The sequence below is a fragment of the Cervus elaphus genome, chromosome 1 (assembly GCF_910594005.1).
Source record: "Cervus elaphus chromosome 1, mCerEla1.1, whole genome shotgun sequence".
Taxonomy (NCBI): Eukaryota; Metazoa; Chordata; class Mammalia; order Artiodactyla; family Cervidae; genus Cervus; species Cervus elaphus.
The window spans coordinates 31,380,929-31,397,206 of NC_057815.1; the positions used below are offsets into that span (position 1 = coordinate 31,380,929).

Genomic DNA, 16,278 nt, shown 5'->3' on the forward strand with positions numbered 1-16,278 from the left:
TCAATTACAAACCAAACTAAAGAGCTGGCTCTTTAACTTGACCGGACTGGTCTAGTAATCGGGAAAGGCGGGTACTGCTGAGGCTTCCCTGCAGGTGAGGTCCCCAGGCTCAGGAGAGCAGGTGAGGGCTGAATGTCTGGATTGGAGAGATCTCACTTGGTAAAATAAGCTGAGCTAAAAAACAAACTTGGCCCACTGAACAATTTTCTGGGAAGGGAGCGAGGAATACAGCTTGCCTTCTTATTCCAGGACTCTTTAGGAACCCCATAGACAAGACTCCTGAGGTTCACCATCTTCCAGCCTGTACTCCTTGCTTTCTGCTCAAGCAGCCAGGTCTGCAGATTTAACCCTTCGGCTCCAGGCGCCCGCGCTCCCTCCCCCGCGACTGGGCATGCTCAGTGGCCTCCCGGGTTGTGCTTCCAGGGAAACCTCCGCACGCCCTACCCGGGGCTTCTCTCGGTTGCCTCTCGCCGCCCGCCGCCTGGGGCCCATCCCAGCTTGCTCAGCTCCTAGCGACCCAGATTCCGGCCCTGCCCCCGCCCCGCCCGCGTCCGCAGCTAGTGCGGCAGCCGCGGCCGTCCTGGTCCAGGCTCTGCGCTGGGACCGACCTCGTCCAGCGCCGGGCGGAGCGCGCAGTCGGAGCGCTTGAGAGAGCAGAGATGGAGACCCGACAGCCGCACGCCGGGACCTGCTGAGCTTCTGCGGTCGCCGAGTTCACGTGAGTAGCGGCGTCCTGGGGCGACCCACCAGGAGCGGAGAGGAAAGGCGCGAATGCCCTTGAAGAGGAGCGAGGTGGCAGCGAGGACGCGAGGCATCGCGCGAGCAGTGCAGCGTGTGGGGCGCAGCAGGAATGCTGCGGGTGTGGGCAGAGGGTGTTGGAATGAAAAGTGCATGCTACCTCGGTGCAGGGGCTTCGTGGTCATTGAGGACCGTCATCGGTCCCCCCATCTTGCCACCCCAAATTAACACCCAGGGGATGCAGGTCGGCAGGAGAGGCTGTTTACATCTTGGCTGGGGCGCGAATCACCTATTGACCGAACGCCGAGGGCTTTTGAGAAGGCATGGTAGGCAGAGACCAAAATAGGAGCCGAGACAAGGGCGGCCGGGCCGGGCGAGTGGCCCATCGGGGTCTCGGGGCCCCTTGCCCCACGGCCTGAGGCCCCAGGGGCAGTGCAGGACTTCGGGTCGGCGGGCCGCAGAGCTGGAGGGTCATCAGCGCCGGGAACCCGGGGACCTGTCTGAGGGGCTGGCGCGCGGTGCCTGCTACTACCCGGACACCCTTCACTTAGGAGAACATCTCTTTCCTAGGCAGGTAGAATTGAACAGGCGACTGGGGAGCGACGGCTGACAGAGCTGTTAAAAGCAAAACAGTTAGTGTGGTGGTGAGGTGTGCGATTGAGTGCCTTTGCCCCCCCCGCCCCCCAAGTGTGGGTGCTCCTATTCACCGTGTTTCCTCCCGACCTCTAAGTGGCGAGTCCGGTAACACACCTGATAAATATTTCAGCAACGACCTCGTCGGCTAGGTTGCTTCAGATCAAGTTTAATGAATATGTTTGTCAGCCTTTATGCTCTGCACAGGCAGGTGGAAGCCCCGTGCCTCAGTTTGCCAGATCTTATCCCTTTCCTATACCCACTAGGGAAAAGATGCTGCTAACCCCCCCGGTGAGCTTTAGATTGGTACCGTAAATTTGAGTCTGTCGTTCGGAGAGACTAGTCTTGGGCAGATATCCAGGCGTTGTTCTGCATCTCTGCAGTGTGCGTGTTGAGCCTGGAGCTTGACAAACCGGAGCTTCCAATATGGTGGAAAGCAGGTAATATGCTTATGTTGGAATAAACGTCTTAATTCATTATCATCTTAAGGCACCAAGTAGTTACACAGAATTAGTCTTTCTGTCCCTAGAAGTTGAACCTGAGATCTAGTTGAAATTTGGAGGAAGGCAAAATTTGTATTCCTCTACAACTGGGAGGCATTTATCTCTCCTGAATTCTTCCGTGGAAATAAGAAATGAACGTCTTTTCCATAATCACTTGTCAAGAATACTGAAAGAACACAGTAATGTAGGGCACTTTCAGGATTGGAACAAGCTGTAGGGCATCTTTCCTTACACTTTGGGTTATAACTTCCACTATAACACACACACCATTAGTGCTCTACAGTGGTACTCCTTTGCTGAAGAAACCTGCTTTTTTTCTCCCTTAGTGAGACTCTTAATATGTCTCTAAACAACTTCTGAGGAATTCCTCTGTTGACCAAGATTTCAACCTCTAAGATTTACATTATGCTGAAAGAGACAAGTCTCTTCTCTTCTAAGACCATGCACATTGAAGCTGAACAATTCGGTGTACAGATATTTTTCATTTAGAGAAGACTTTTCCAGCAAAGACCCACTGCAGTTACATCACAGGCTCCACCTCCGCCTCCCAGGCTGCTTCTCCCCAGCCTGTTAGTGAGGACAGTATGTCTCACTGTGCTTGATGAAGAAAAGGAATCCCCAAAAGAAAGACATATATTTCTCATATTGTTTTCAAAATTAAATTTTCAAAAAATTTTAGTTATTAACACATATATGCAAGGACTTAATTCAGGAATAGTATTGATAATGACTCTGAATGTCAGCTTTCCAAGAAATCTGGGGCAACATTACAATATTCTCTGTGCTGAAATTATTGATAGATGGTATTAGACAGGAAGTCTATGAAATTAACAAACTAAGTAAAAATTTTGTATAAGAAAGAGCATTTCCTAAAGTTTGTTACTGACTTGCTCAGAAAGTAACCCAGTATCATTAACAGACATTAAATATGACCAGTTAAAGTTTGCAGAGCTCAGATACAAACCTCCAGGTGCTCTAAAGATGCATTCTTTGAGTCCTGTGAGAATTTTTAAAGAGTCACTGGTAAAGCTATCCAATTTAGCAAATAAAAATATAAGCTGCTCATGACTTAAATTTTAATTTCAGATAAACAATGAATAATTGTGTTTAGTATAAGTATATCCCGTGCACAATCTGGGGTATACTTATACTAAAAATTGTTTTATTTGTTGTTCATCTAAAATTCAGTTTTGACTGAGCAGCCTGTATTTTATCTGGCAACTCCATAGCCACTGGAAATGTTTCGGTCCTCTTTTTGGGGTCACCGTGTTTTGAAAAATGAAAGTGGAGCGGAAATCATATGCTTTTCTACAGACAATCTGGGACAAGGCCAGTTCTGGCTCAAGCTATTGAAAATAACTCATGCTTAAAAGTGAGCTGCATACACGTTCCGACTCACCTCGTTGTACAGCAGAAACTAACAGATTGTAAAGCACTTATATTCCAATTAAAATTTTTTTAAAAAATACTTTTAAAAAGTGAATTGTTCAACACATCTCTGCTGGCTAGATTTAGTGAGAGGTGCCAAAAGATCCAAAGATGAGTAAGGGAAGTGGGGGTAGAGGAAGATATGTAAGATATGAGACTTGCAGGGTCCCCTCGAGGAGCTTGGGAAAGCCACTGAATTCTGCTTAGCGGCTCTAGTCAAAAATGATGAGCAGTTTTGACAGGTCCGACCTTGAATGAGAGAGATCTTACCCTGGGAGGCAAGGAATAAAGAAATTCATGCCTTTATACCTAATGGAGTGGAGCTAGAGGTTGACGGCCTCAGTCAGAGGACAAAGAAGCGTGCTGAGAATGGGGAAAATGAAAAGGGAACGCTAAAGGACATTATATAGTTGGTGATGGGAATGGAAAAGGGAGCTGAAAAGGGATTGGTAAATGGTACTTGGGTGAATGCATCTCACTGCATTTTAAAAAATAGTTGGTTTGCCTTTTGACTAATACCTAAAGGACTTCTACACAGTTCTGCTACCTTCCTGGTTTCCTCAGGTTAAAAAAAATCATCAAACAAATCTGGTGTATAGTATTTTAAAGTTTTGTTATTTTTATGTAAAAGATGATATTTAAATTTGATATTTGTGATGCTTATCAATATTTGGTTGCTTCAGCACAAATTCCTGAAATAAGATAAGCAGATGTTTTGGCTTTAGCAAGTCTGTTTCTTCCAATAGGAAAAGATACTAAATTGCAATCATTTTCTGATTAGTCCAGCTATCTTTAAGGAAGCAAATTCTGATAATGGAAAAAAATGTAGATTTTACAGAAATAGAACTATGTGAAAATGACCATATGCTTGTAGTACTAGAGAATACCTACTCGGAATATTTCAAATGTAATTAATTCTGTAAACACACCACTTATATTTGTGTCTCTGAAGACCCAGTGGGTACTTTCACTATTGATCACTATAGGAATTTTCCAGGAAAGTTGAAGATCAAACTACTATGGTCCAAGTAGAGAACAGAAAATCTCCTTTTTCTGAAGGTTCCCATTTGCCAGTCTCAAGCAAATGATGATAGAGTGCCATTCTAGATTGCGCGTCTGTCAACAGATATAGTTATCTCTAGGGACCATCTTCAGAAAAGCTTCATATGATTGAGTATCCATGCAGTGCTGTGCTGTGCTTAGTAGCTCAGTCGTGTCCAACTATTTGGGACACCATGGACTGCAGCCTGCCTGGCTCCTCTGTCCCTGGGGATTCTCCAGGCAAGAATGCTGGAGTGGGTTGCCATGCCCTCCTCCAGGGGATCTTCCCAACCCAGGGATCGAACCCAGGTATCCCATATTGCAAGCAGATTCTTTACCATCTGAGCCACCAGGGACGCCCAAGAATGCTGGAGTGGATAGCCTACCCCTTCTTCAGGGAATCTTCCTGACCCAGGAATCGAACCGGGGTCTCCTGCATTGCAGGCAGATTGTTTACTAGCTGAGCTACCAGGGAAGCCCTGAGTATCCATATGTATGGTTAAATTTCTACTTTATATTACAGTAAATAAGCATATAAAATATAAACTTTAAATTACAGCAAGTTTTTAAAATCACAAGTTTACTCTATGCTAAAATGCATAGTGAAGCAGTTAATTCAGGTTTTTCTTATCAAATTCCTTAAAAAATTCCTTAGCAAATTCCTTAAAAATAGAACAGAAAACACTGTATTTCAAGTATTTGTATTGTTCCTCTTTGTAGTGTCTGGCAAACATACTGCCTTATAATTCTGATAGTACATGAGAAAAAGAGTGATCAAAGACATATTGAAGTTGCCAAAATCTCAAAGCAATTAGACTACAGTTTCTATTTTCAGCAGGGTTTCACTTATTAAAGTGATATGACTTATTAAAAAAGCCTTACTTCAGTGATCTCTAAAGACAGCTTATGTGAACTGTCACCCAAAAAGAGCTTTAACTGAAATTGTTTGCCCAGTTCACATTCTAAGTCTTCAGTAAATAGTCTGAATTTAGAGAATCTGAAGACAGTATGTTTTTGCATCCCAGGAATTTTTAGCCCTCCAGTTCATTTATGCTGACCATGAGCAAGTCTTATTTAACACTAGTTTCTGTGCTGAAAAATGAAAGATATACACATTTCAAAAGAGAATATTGTGTCAACTCCAATCACCTTTGTCTATAAAATAAACATTAATTGTGTTCTAAGGGATAAATAACTTCAATCTCAATGTAATTAGACAATTTCTATATTGTCTGTGTACAATCTGTAATGTTTTTGATGCCATCAGAATAATTCAGAATTTGCTGTTTGATCTTTTGCTTTTTTTTTTATATAAGTCAAGATGATTGTGGTAAATGTTTAAGGAGAGCTCATTAAGCCCCCTTAAAATCAGTTTCAAACAAGCTAATGACTACAGATTCAAAAGTCTTTATATAACTTTAAAATGTAGTTTCCATTTTAATTATTGGGATTGGGACTTTGTTAATTAGAATGTGTGGTATAAGGTCTTATTTCAGCTGATATAATTCTCAGTCCTTTTTCCCTTGTATAAGTAAAGATGCCGTATGTTTAGAAGCTTTCATTCATGATGAAACTAATAACTTATTTATACCACGGCTGCTTTTTGGTTTAGCAAATGTCATCAATGATAACATAAACTCTGTTCCCTTTTTTTTTTTTTACATTACAGTTTGGCATTATAAATATTTTAAGTGTGAATCAGTCTCTGGAATGAATTAACTATGCAAGTATATTTCTTCCTTTTGCTTCAGAAGAAGAATCAAGATGCTGTACCCTTCAGTATTTGAAAGCCAGATTTTCTGAAGATTCTGTATTCTAGTAGAACAGTTACATTTTAATTTCAGATTTTCTTTGGTCTTAGAATCCATTTGGATTAGCAAAACTCTTAAAACAGTTGTTTTTAATTGAGAAGTTTTATCATATATTCTTTAAAATGGTAAACATTTATCAAAGCTATTTTAATTAATATATATTATGCACATCATTAATCATAATAGTAGTAAATATATATTCACCCAACATAGGACCACCTAAATATATAACTTAAAACTTTGAAAACTTACATTAAAATATCTGGCATAGAAATTTGATGTTCATATTCTGTCTCATGTATGATCTGTATGTAGCCCAATATGTGAACTTGTACATGAAAATCAAGACATAAAACAGGAGGAGTGGATTAAAGTTTTTGAATGTTTGTATCAAGTATTTTTTCTATTATTCCTTTAAATTGTAGATAACCTAGAATATTTAAAATAGAGCCAGACTTATCAAATTTTTACATCTGCACCAACCTTCTGGAATATATCTGTCAACTAGACTCTTGAGTAATCTTTGTAGATGAAATGAAAAAATGAGATCTGGGATGAGATCTAATAGCTGGATTCATCAGCTGTAACCAAAGAATGTTTCTAAGTGTGAAAGCCACATAGAACCTTGTTTCTGTTGGCCTGCTTCAGATCTCTTCCCTTGACCCTGACATTTCTACAATTTTATCAATGACTCAGATATACTTGGGCTTCCCAGGTGGCTCAATGGTGAAGAACTCCCCTGCTAATGCAGGAGATGCTGTAAAGACGTGGGCTCTATCCCTGGGTCAGGAAGATCCTCTGGAGGAGGAAATGGCAACCCACTCCAGTATTCTTGCTGGGAAAATCCCATGGACAGAGGAGCCGGGCAGGCTACAGTCCATGGGGTTGCAAAGAGTCAGACGCAACTGAGTGACTGAGCACAGACACACACAGATAAACTATACATATATCAGGTTTGTTGATAATGCAAAGCTCCAAGAACTAGTGAATTTGAATGACAATCAGGGTTACACTTAACATCCCTTAGCCCAGAGCAAGAGCTGAAACTAAAATTCTGTGCAGAAAGAGTTGGTTTCATTTAGTTTCTAAAATTAGTTGCCTAAGGCCAGGGAGTGGGAATCCTTCTTTAACAACAGTTTGAGTTGTAAAAGTTAGTTCACTTGAGTATTAACCAATAGTACAGAAGAAATTAATGCTTTCTTTGGTTGGATTCATAGAGTCCATTTGAAAAAATCAAAAATAGACACTATTAATGAGCTATACTGAAAGTGATGCATTTTGGGTCATCTATCAGGAAAAGTAGTAAGGGAATGCCTGACTCTTGTGAGCCTGGGTAGGATGTTGGCTCATATGACTTTAAAAGCAGCTCCTAAATCTGATTATGCATTTTACATTGAGTTCTTAGGCACTTATATATGAATCTGCCAACATCTAATTAGTAACATTTAAGTAGCACATAACTATTGTACATCCTTTCCTTGATTAATAATGAATATCTCTCCTCATTCTTTTCTACTTAAATATTATTCTTTAGATAATTAACCAATCATCACTTAAATGCTTCTACTTTGTGACCACCAGTGGGTTCACCTAGTTAAGATCAGACTTGAAATTCTTAGATAAAATAATATGTTCTTTGAATAGCCACAAAGTAGCCACAAAGGATCATCTCCAGGTTCTAAAATAAAATGGCACAAACTAGACAAGATGAAAGGCAGACATGTATTCACTCAGTGTAGTCTATGTGTACTCTGTTTGCAGTGTATTTTGGCTTTCAGAGGTATTTGTTTATAGAGTGGATGCCTATCTTTACTCTTGAACACTGCTGTATTGAGGGGGCTGTCTCACATTATGAGACAGAGGCCACTTTCTCACTATAGCAGCTAAAAGTGCCAGATGCTTTCTCTCCCAGGCATCTTTGCGTGTGATAAGACATGGACTCATCAGAGACATGGACCCAGACTCTGCCCCAGCAGCACATATTTTTTTGGCAACACTCTTGGTTAGTCCTGGGGAGGGGTCAGTGGAGCCAGCTATTGAGTCTGGACCTGATAATGGAAGTAAAGGTGTCTTTATTAGATTGGCTCTATGTTGTCATTTTAAGCATTAATTTTGTCTACGTAACCTCCAAACCCACTTCTCCAGTCCTCCTGGAGATTCTGTAGATTACCTTCAAATTCCTTTTCTGCTTAAATAGGCAGAGCTAGTTTCCATTCTTTGTGATAATAAAAAAGCCTGACTGGTACAAGGCGAACAAGTCCATGCTTACATTGGCATCTTAGTCAGTCACTGGGACCTACTGAGTACAAAGTACTCTGAAAGGCTCAAAAGGAAATATTTATTCATTTTCTGAGTATTTCTGTAACAAGGCATCTTGCTTGTCATTTGGTAGGAGAGGCAAGCAAAACTGGTATTTTCAAATTAGTGCTATGAGGACAAGTAGGAGAAGGTAGGGACGCCACTGTCAAACTTTGATAAAGGCAAATATTCTTTGAATTCCTGACTCTCAAGATTGATTTATTGTAGGGATGAAAGGCTGGGGTGAGAAAGAATGCTGTGGGGGAAAAATATATGTTTCATAAGAGTCAAATTGTTTTCTTTTTTTTTTCATTTATTTTTATTAGTTGGAGGCTAATTGCTTTATAATATTGTAGTGGGTTTTGTCATACATTGACATGAATCAGCCATGGATTTACATGTATTCCCCATCCCAATCCCCCCTCCCACCTCCCTCTCTACCCAATCCCTCATGAGACAAGTGCTCGGGCCTGGTGCACTGGGAAGACTCAAATTGTTTTCTTCATCTTAACTTTTATGAAATTAGAAAACATTAGAAAAATTAGAAAACAAGTGTGTCATGTTTTCATTGTCACCTTTCTCTCTTCAACCCATCTAACATATTTCACCAAGTCTAAGATGTCACTGAATATATACTACTACATTTTTACTATTAAGAAAAAGGCTCTGTAAGTAATTACTAAAAAATGATGATACATAACAGCATACTGGGGGCTCTAGAGTAGATTTAAAGAGAACTTAAGATAATTAAATCAGTCATGGAAATGTTGTGAGTTAAACACCAAATTCCGTTTCATTGTTCTAGTAGTCTCCCAAAGCTGTTATAAAATAGTAGATTTACGTTATGAACAAATTCAGGTACTAATCATTTTAGCTTTGTTTGACTATAAAACATGCCTATATACTTACAGTGACTCTCAGTTTTGTGGATGGCACATTTATTTTTTATGACTTTTCTATTTGTACAAAAGTCAACAGAATAACATAATGGATTATAGTATTTGACAATTATCAATTCATGATTGATGCTGTTTGATTTTTAGCACCTACTCTCTATCCACCCAATTTTATTTTGAAGCAGATCTCAGACATCATACCATACCATTTGTGAATATTTCAGTGTATAGCTCTAAAACACATACTTAATATATTGTTTCTACTTTCCTAGGACCTTTTAAAATAAACAAATTGTGTGTTTATTTTAATTAGGTTTTAAGCTACCTTTTGGGGGAGATTTTTAAAAAGAAAACCATATGAAGAATACACCAGTGCCCACTGATTTCTTTTTAAGACATTTATATGATGCTAGTAGGTCATATCATAATCCTGCAATAATATATATCTTGATTTTCCACTCTGCAACTTTCTTTTGAATATGTTCTCTAGTTGAAGATTTGTTTAAAGAATATACTGCTGTTCTTGCCATTTCCAAAGCAACCTTCAGAAATGTCATATCTATTCTGTTATTATATTTGGCCCCAAGAGGAGGATTCCTAGTTATTATATCAAATGACTTGAACGGTGTCAACATTTGTCAGCTCAAACTCTTCCACTTTCCCATTAAATACTTTCAACACATTTTAATTTGTGTCAAATTCAACAAAAACCTACAGTATGTGGTCTGGTGGCATACTATTATAAAGTAACTCGGTCTTTTTGAATCTATCTACTTGATGTAAGCAACTGACTAGGAACCTTAGTTCCTTATTTTTTGTTTTTTTAAAGTGTGGGTTCACAGGGTTTCAGGGCACTGGACCTCAGGAGGCTGGAAACACCACCCTATGTATGTCACCTTTTTTTAAAAACAAATTTTGTCTTTAATCAAAGTAATACATATCATTTAAGACATTATATAATTATACAGTATTATAATGTAAAATAGACTTGTTGCCCAGTCCTTCTCCATTCCACATGTGTTTCTCAGGTGTACTCACTTTAATTGTTTTAGCTTATTCTTCTGGTGTATTCCATCTTACTTTTAAATAATACTCTAATATTGCTATTTCTCAATATTTAAAAATATCAGATCTACTGATTTTCTACTATGGAAGTGAAGATTTAACTTTCATACCTAACATCTTTCCCTTATATACATTCTTTTCTCTTTCCTCAGTTCTCCCATTATCTCTGTTTTTACCTAAGAGAGTTTCACATGTATCTTGGTTTGGATGGTTTTCTGAAGGGTAAATCTGAGGACTAGTAATCTGTCTGCCACTGTTCTGGGAGCTGAATGGGAGAAGAAGGCTGGATAAATCTCACCTTTATCATGTAGACTTTCATTTAACTTCCTAATATTCAGTATAGAGCTCAGCCTCATTTCTTGTTTCTAGAAATTCAGAACCTATTTAGCTCATCCCCTTCAAGAGTTAATCTCACCTCTTCTGATGGAATGGAGAGGGGTTGTGCCTATTCTCTTTAAGTGGGGAGGAGGTCCAGACCCTAACTTATTCTTATGAAAACTTTCAATGTGTTGTTTCATTCTGCATTCCCATTTTTAGAGGAGTTTGGCACCCCTAACTCTTGAACATGACTAAGATTCTGTACTCTGAATTATATTGCCTTTGGGTCACTTCCCTCACTGTAGGTTTAGTCAGGTAGGTGAAGTAAATTACCATTTGCTTAACTATCAGCTTCCAGATTCTGCTGACATCTCATGTGCATTCCTGTTGCCCTTAGCCTTATGGATTTACACTTTTTGATTTCTTTATGTTAGTTGGATTCAGTTCAGTCGCTCAGTCGTGTCCAACTCCTTGCGATCCCATAGACTGCAGCACGCTAGGCTTCCCTGTCCATCACCAACTTGGGAAGCTTGCTCAAGCTCATGTCCATCGAGTCAGTGATGCCATCCAACCCTCTCCTCCTCTGTTGTCCCCTTCTCCTGCCTTCAGTCTTTCCCAGCATCAAGGTCTTTTCAAATGACTCAGTTCTTGGCATTAGGTGGCCAAAGTATTGGAGTTTCAGCTTCTGTATCAGTCCTTCCAATGAATATTCAGGACTGATTTCCTTTAGGACTGACTGGTTTGATCTCCTTGCAGTCCAAGGGATGCTCAAGAGTCTTCTCCAGCACCACAGTTCAAAAAACAATTCTTCAGTGCTCAGCTTGCTTTATAGTCCAACTTTCACATCAGTTCATGACTACTGGAAAAACCATAGCTTTGACTAGACAGACCTTTGTTGGCAAAATAATGTCTCTGCTTTTTAATATGCTGTCTAGGTTGGTCATAGTTGGATTATGTGTTGGAATACATGTGTTTTATTTTCATGTTTAGATGGAAGTCTATAAACATGTTTAGATGGCAAGAATACATGGAAGAACTATACAAAAAAGATCTTCATGACCCAGATAACCACAATGGTGTGGTCACTCACCTGGAGCCAGACATCCTGGAATGAGGAGTCAAATAGGCCTTAGGAAGCATCACTACAAACAAAACTAGTAGAGGTGATGGAATTCCAGCTAAGCTAGTTCAAATCCTAAAAGATGATGCTCTGAAAGTGCTGTACTCAATATGCAAGCAAATTTGGAAAACTCAGCAGTGACCAGAGGACTGGAAAAGGTCAGTTTTCATTCCAATCCCAAAGAAAGGCAATGCCAAAGAATGTTCAAACTACCACACAATTGCACTCATCTCACACACGAGCAAAGTAATGCTAAAAATTCTCCAAGCCAGGCCTCAACAGTATGTGAACTGTGAACTTCCACAGTACGTGAACTGTGAACTTCCAGATGTTCAAGCTGGATTTAGAAAAGGCAGAGGAACCAGAGATCAAATTGCCAGCATCTGATGGGTGATAGAGAAAGCAAGAGAATTCCAGGAAAACATCTACTTAGGCTTTATTGATTACGCCAAAGCCTTTGACTGTGTGGATCACAACAAACTAGAAAATTCTTCAAGAGATGGGACTACCAGATGACCTTACCTGCATCCTGAAGAATCTGTATGTATATCAAGAAGCAACAGTTAAAACTGGACATGGAACAACAGACTGGTTCCAGATTGGCAAAGGAGTACGTCAGGGCTGTATATCGTCACTCTACTTATTTAACTTCTATGCAAAGTACATCATATGAAATGCCAGGCTGGATGAAGCTCAAGCTGGAGTCAAGATTGCTGGGAGAAATGTCAATAACCTTGGACATGCACTGGACACCACCCTAGTGGCAGAAAGCAAAGAGGAACTAGAGTCTCTTAATGAAAGTGAAAGAGGAGAGTGAAAAAGCTCAGAGCTTCTATATTGACTTCAGAAAGGGCAGTAGATCCCTTATGTGAGATCTGCTCGATTTCACATTGCTTGTGGGCAAAGACTGTTTTACTTATTTTGAGTCTCTAGTGAACGTAATAAGTGCACAATGATGTTTATTGACTAGAATTAAGAACTGAGGTCTGTTCCTACCAATTGGATGTATGTCCTTGGATAAATCATGTATTGAATTTGTTTGAGGCCACACAAGGTCACTTAGGAAAGGTATAGCAGAAGAATAGGAACATTGGGGAAAACCTAAACCTAAAGGGCAGGCAGAGGAAGAGTGTGAGATAGACAGGAAATCAGGAGAACATGGAAACATGGAAGCCAAAAGCAGACCTTTCAAGAAGTAGCATCACATGAAATAATATCAAATGAAGATAGGAAAATAGAGCTTGAATTAGACCATGCTCTGCCTTCAACCAAACATTTATATACTCACTCACTCAGTCTATGTGTGGATAAATGTTTATCATTCCTGAGACGTTTATGGTCAGAGTGATGTTAGTAGTATAAGGAAGTAGTCTTGAACCCTGTGTATAGGTGAGAATATGAATGGAATGACTGTGATGACTGTGATAGCGGAAGGGAACCAGAGCTCAGGGAGACTATGCAGTATAGAGTTGGGAGGCTGCTTTTGAGGCTAAGAAGGACATGAGTTAGTCATATGTGATCACCCTATAACATATTACAGACTTAGTTAACCTGGTTTACCTGGAGAAGGAAATGGCAACCCACTTCAGTATTCTTGCCTAGAGAATCCCATGGACAGAGGAGCCTGGTGGGCTACAGTCCATGGGGTTGCAGAGTCAGACATGACTTAGCGACTAAACAACAACCTGGTTTAACCTGAATAAAAATGTTTGAGTCAGAGAATATGTTTTATGTTTCATCATACTGCAGATGGTGATTGCAACCATGAAATTAAAAGATGCTTACTCCTTGGGAGGAAAGTTATGACCAACCTAGACAGCATATTAAAAAGCAGAGACAGTACTTTGTCAACAATGGTCCATCTAAGTCAAGGCTATGGTTTTTCCAGTGGTCATGTATGGATGTGTGAGTTGGACTATAAAGAAAGCTGAGTGCTGAAGAATTGATGCTTTTGAACTGTGGTGTTGGAGAAGACTCTTGAGAGTCCCTTGCACTGCAAGGAGATCCAACCAGTCCATGCTAAAGGAGATCAGTCCTGGGTGTTCATTGGAAGGACTGATGTTGAAGATGAAACTCCAGTACTTTGGCCACCTCATGCGAAGAGCTGACTCATTTGAAAAGATTGAGGGCAGGAGGAGAAGGGGATGATGGAGGATGAGAAGGTTGGATGGCATCACCGACTCAGTGTACATGGGCTTGAGTAAACTCCAGGAGTTGGTGATGGACAGGGAGGCCTGGCATGCTGCGGTTCATGGGGTCACAAAGAGTCGGACATGACTGAGCGACTGAACTGAACTGAACTGAAGCTTCATCAGGTTAATGTCAGCAGTATAAAATACTTGAGAAGTCTATCAAGGCTACTATTTTGTTAGAGTGCCATGCAAACAAAAAGTAAATTCAAATTTTCCCTGAGCTTAGGCCATGCCCAGCCACTTCAGAAATACTGTTTTGGCTACAAAGAAGTAGATTAACTCAGCACCACTTATGGAAAAACAATTCAAAGGACATTTCTCATCAGTAGTGTCTCAGAGTATCGTACATTGCATACCAATTATGATTTGTTCCTGTCTTTTATATAGATTTTCTGGTTAACAGTAACTAGTATATTAGCAGGTATGCCTCCTTTAAAACAAAGCTAGATTTAACAAATAAAGTAATTCTTTTTGCTTTCTGTAGAAAACATTTAGAGAAGTTATTTAATGAGCACCCGGTGAGCAGGGACTTAAATACCATTTGCAAAATGCTTTCTTCTACCACCCAAAGCCATTTTTGGTGTTTCCTCTTTAGGGGCAGATAATTAGAACTAATTGCTATTTTTGTTTTCTGTTTGGAGAACAAATAATTAGGACTAATTACTATCTTCCTTCCCGTCACTTGTCCTACACAATCAGCAAGTCAGTTTGATTCTACCTTTGAATTATATTTTACTTCTGTTTGCTTCTCTTTATCACCATCTTTGGTGTGCCAGTTCAGGTCATAACCTGCCAGAATTTATCTAAACAGTCTCTTAAGTGATTCTTGACAAAATGAGCTTTTACTGTAGGGGAGGATATATTAAGAATGACAAAGCATTAATAATAATACTAGAAATGAGTAGCAACTCATTGATTGGATATTGCATTTAACTATGCTATGCTTTGGTTGATTCAGTTCTTAGAGCAATCCTTTTAAAGGTAGTTGTGATTTCTCTCCCCATCTAGCTGAACCCCAGAGTGATTAAGCAACTTGTCTAAAGCGATTTGGCTATTGGCGAAGCTCAGACATGAATTCTGTCTCCAAAACTTGTGCTCTTAGCCACCATGCATCTTCTCTGCCATATTTGACAAACTTCCCTTAAATAGTAAGGATCCTTTGTAGTGTTAAACTATGTTGCCTTACCCAGAAAGGGCTCCCCCTGTGGCTCAGTGGTAAAGAATCCACCTGCAGTTCAGCAGCCCCAGGAGATTCAGGTTTGATCCTTGGAGGAGGGCATGGCAACCCACTCCACTATTCTCGCCTGGGAAGGTCAATGGACAGAGGGACCTGGTGGACTACAGTCCATTGGGTCGCAAAGAGTAGGACACAACTGAAGCAGCACAATTTAGCATGCATGCACATGTTACCCAGAACAGTACCGGCACACAAATATTCAAGAAGTTTTTGTTTTGTCTTAATGGAAAGACTCAGGAACCACTATGTACAGGTCATGAAGCTGAAGTATTATACTTGATTTGTCCCGCATCATTATGAATGAGTTTTTTTTTTTTTTTTTAGGTAAACCAGTTTTCTAGCTAACTGAAATTAAACCATTAAGTATAATTTTTAAAAATTTTTATAAAAATCTTTCTGAAATGTACTCCATTACTTTATTGCCTTAGTACTATGACAATCCTAATTTAATATTATCCTGATGACAAAAAGTATTGTTAGGAACAACAAATGTTGCATATGCTATTTATTTATCATTTCCCCTGGGCTGTAGTTTTAACTACCATTTATATGCTGAGGAAACCCAAATCTTTGTATACAACTAAGATTTCTCTCCTGACCTTCAGAAACATGTATATCTACAACCCCTCTTGAACCTGAAAATTCAAAATGAACCTAAGATCCCCAGAAACACCCAGACCCTCAAATCTGCATTTCCAAAATTCCATATCTTAGTGGAAAATTCTACTGTCTAACTAGTTGCTAGCCATAAACATGGGCATAATGTTGGACTCCTCCTTTTCCTTCACTAATCACCCTCAATCAGTCAATTAACAAACGTCCTATTGATTTTACCTTCTAAATATCTCTCAGATCCATCACACTTTGTCTGTCTTTTGCTTTATCCTCCAATTATTGTGTGTGCCTAGATGATTGTAATAACCTTAAAAATGATGCACCTAGTTAATAATTTCACCACAATCTAATTTATTCTCCATTCTACAGTGAGATTACATTTT

General features: G+C 39.7%; 1 protein-coding gene across 1 annotated transcript in view; it reads left to right on the forward strand.

The window, feature by feature from the left end:
- The first annotated feature begins 398 nt into the window (after positions 1-398).
- The window catches only part of ELMOD1 (ELMO domain containing 1), an 82,955-nt gene continuing 67,075 nt past the window's right edge, over positions 399-16,278 (forward strand). The window contains exon 1 of the mRNA XM_043898224.1: positions 399-718. The gene's annotated coding sequence lies outside the window, so the exon portion shown is untranslated. The remainder of the gene's footprint in view (positions 719-16,278) is intronic.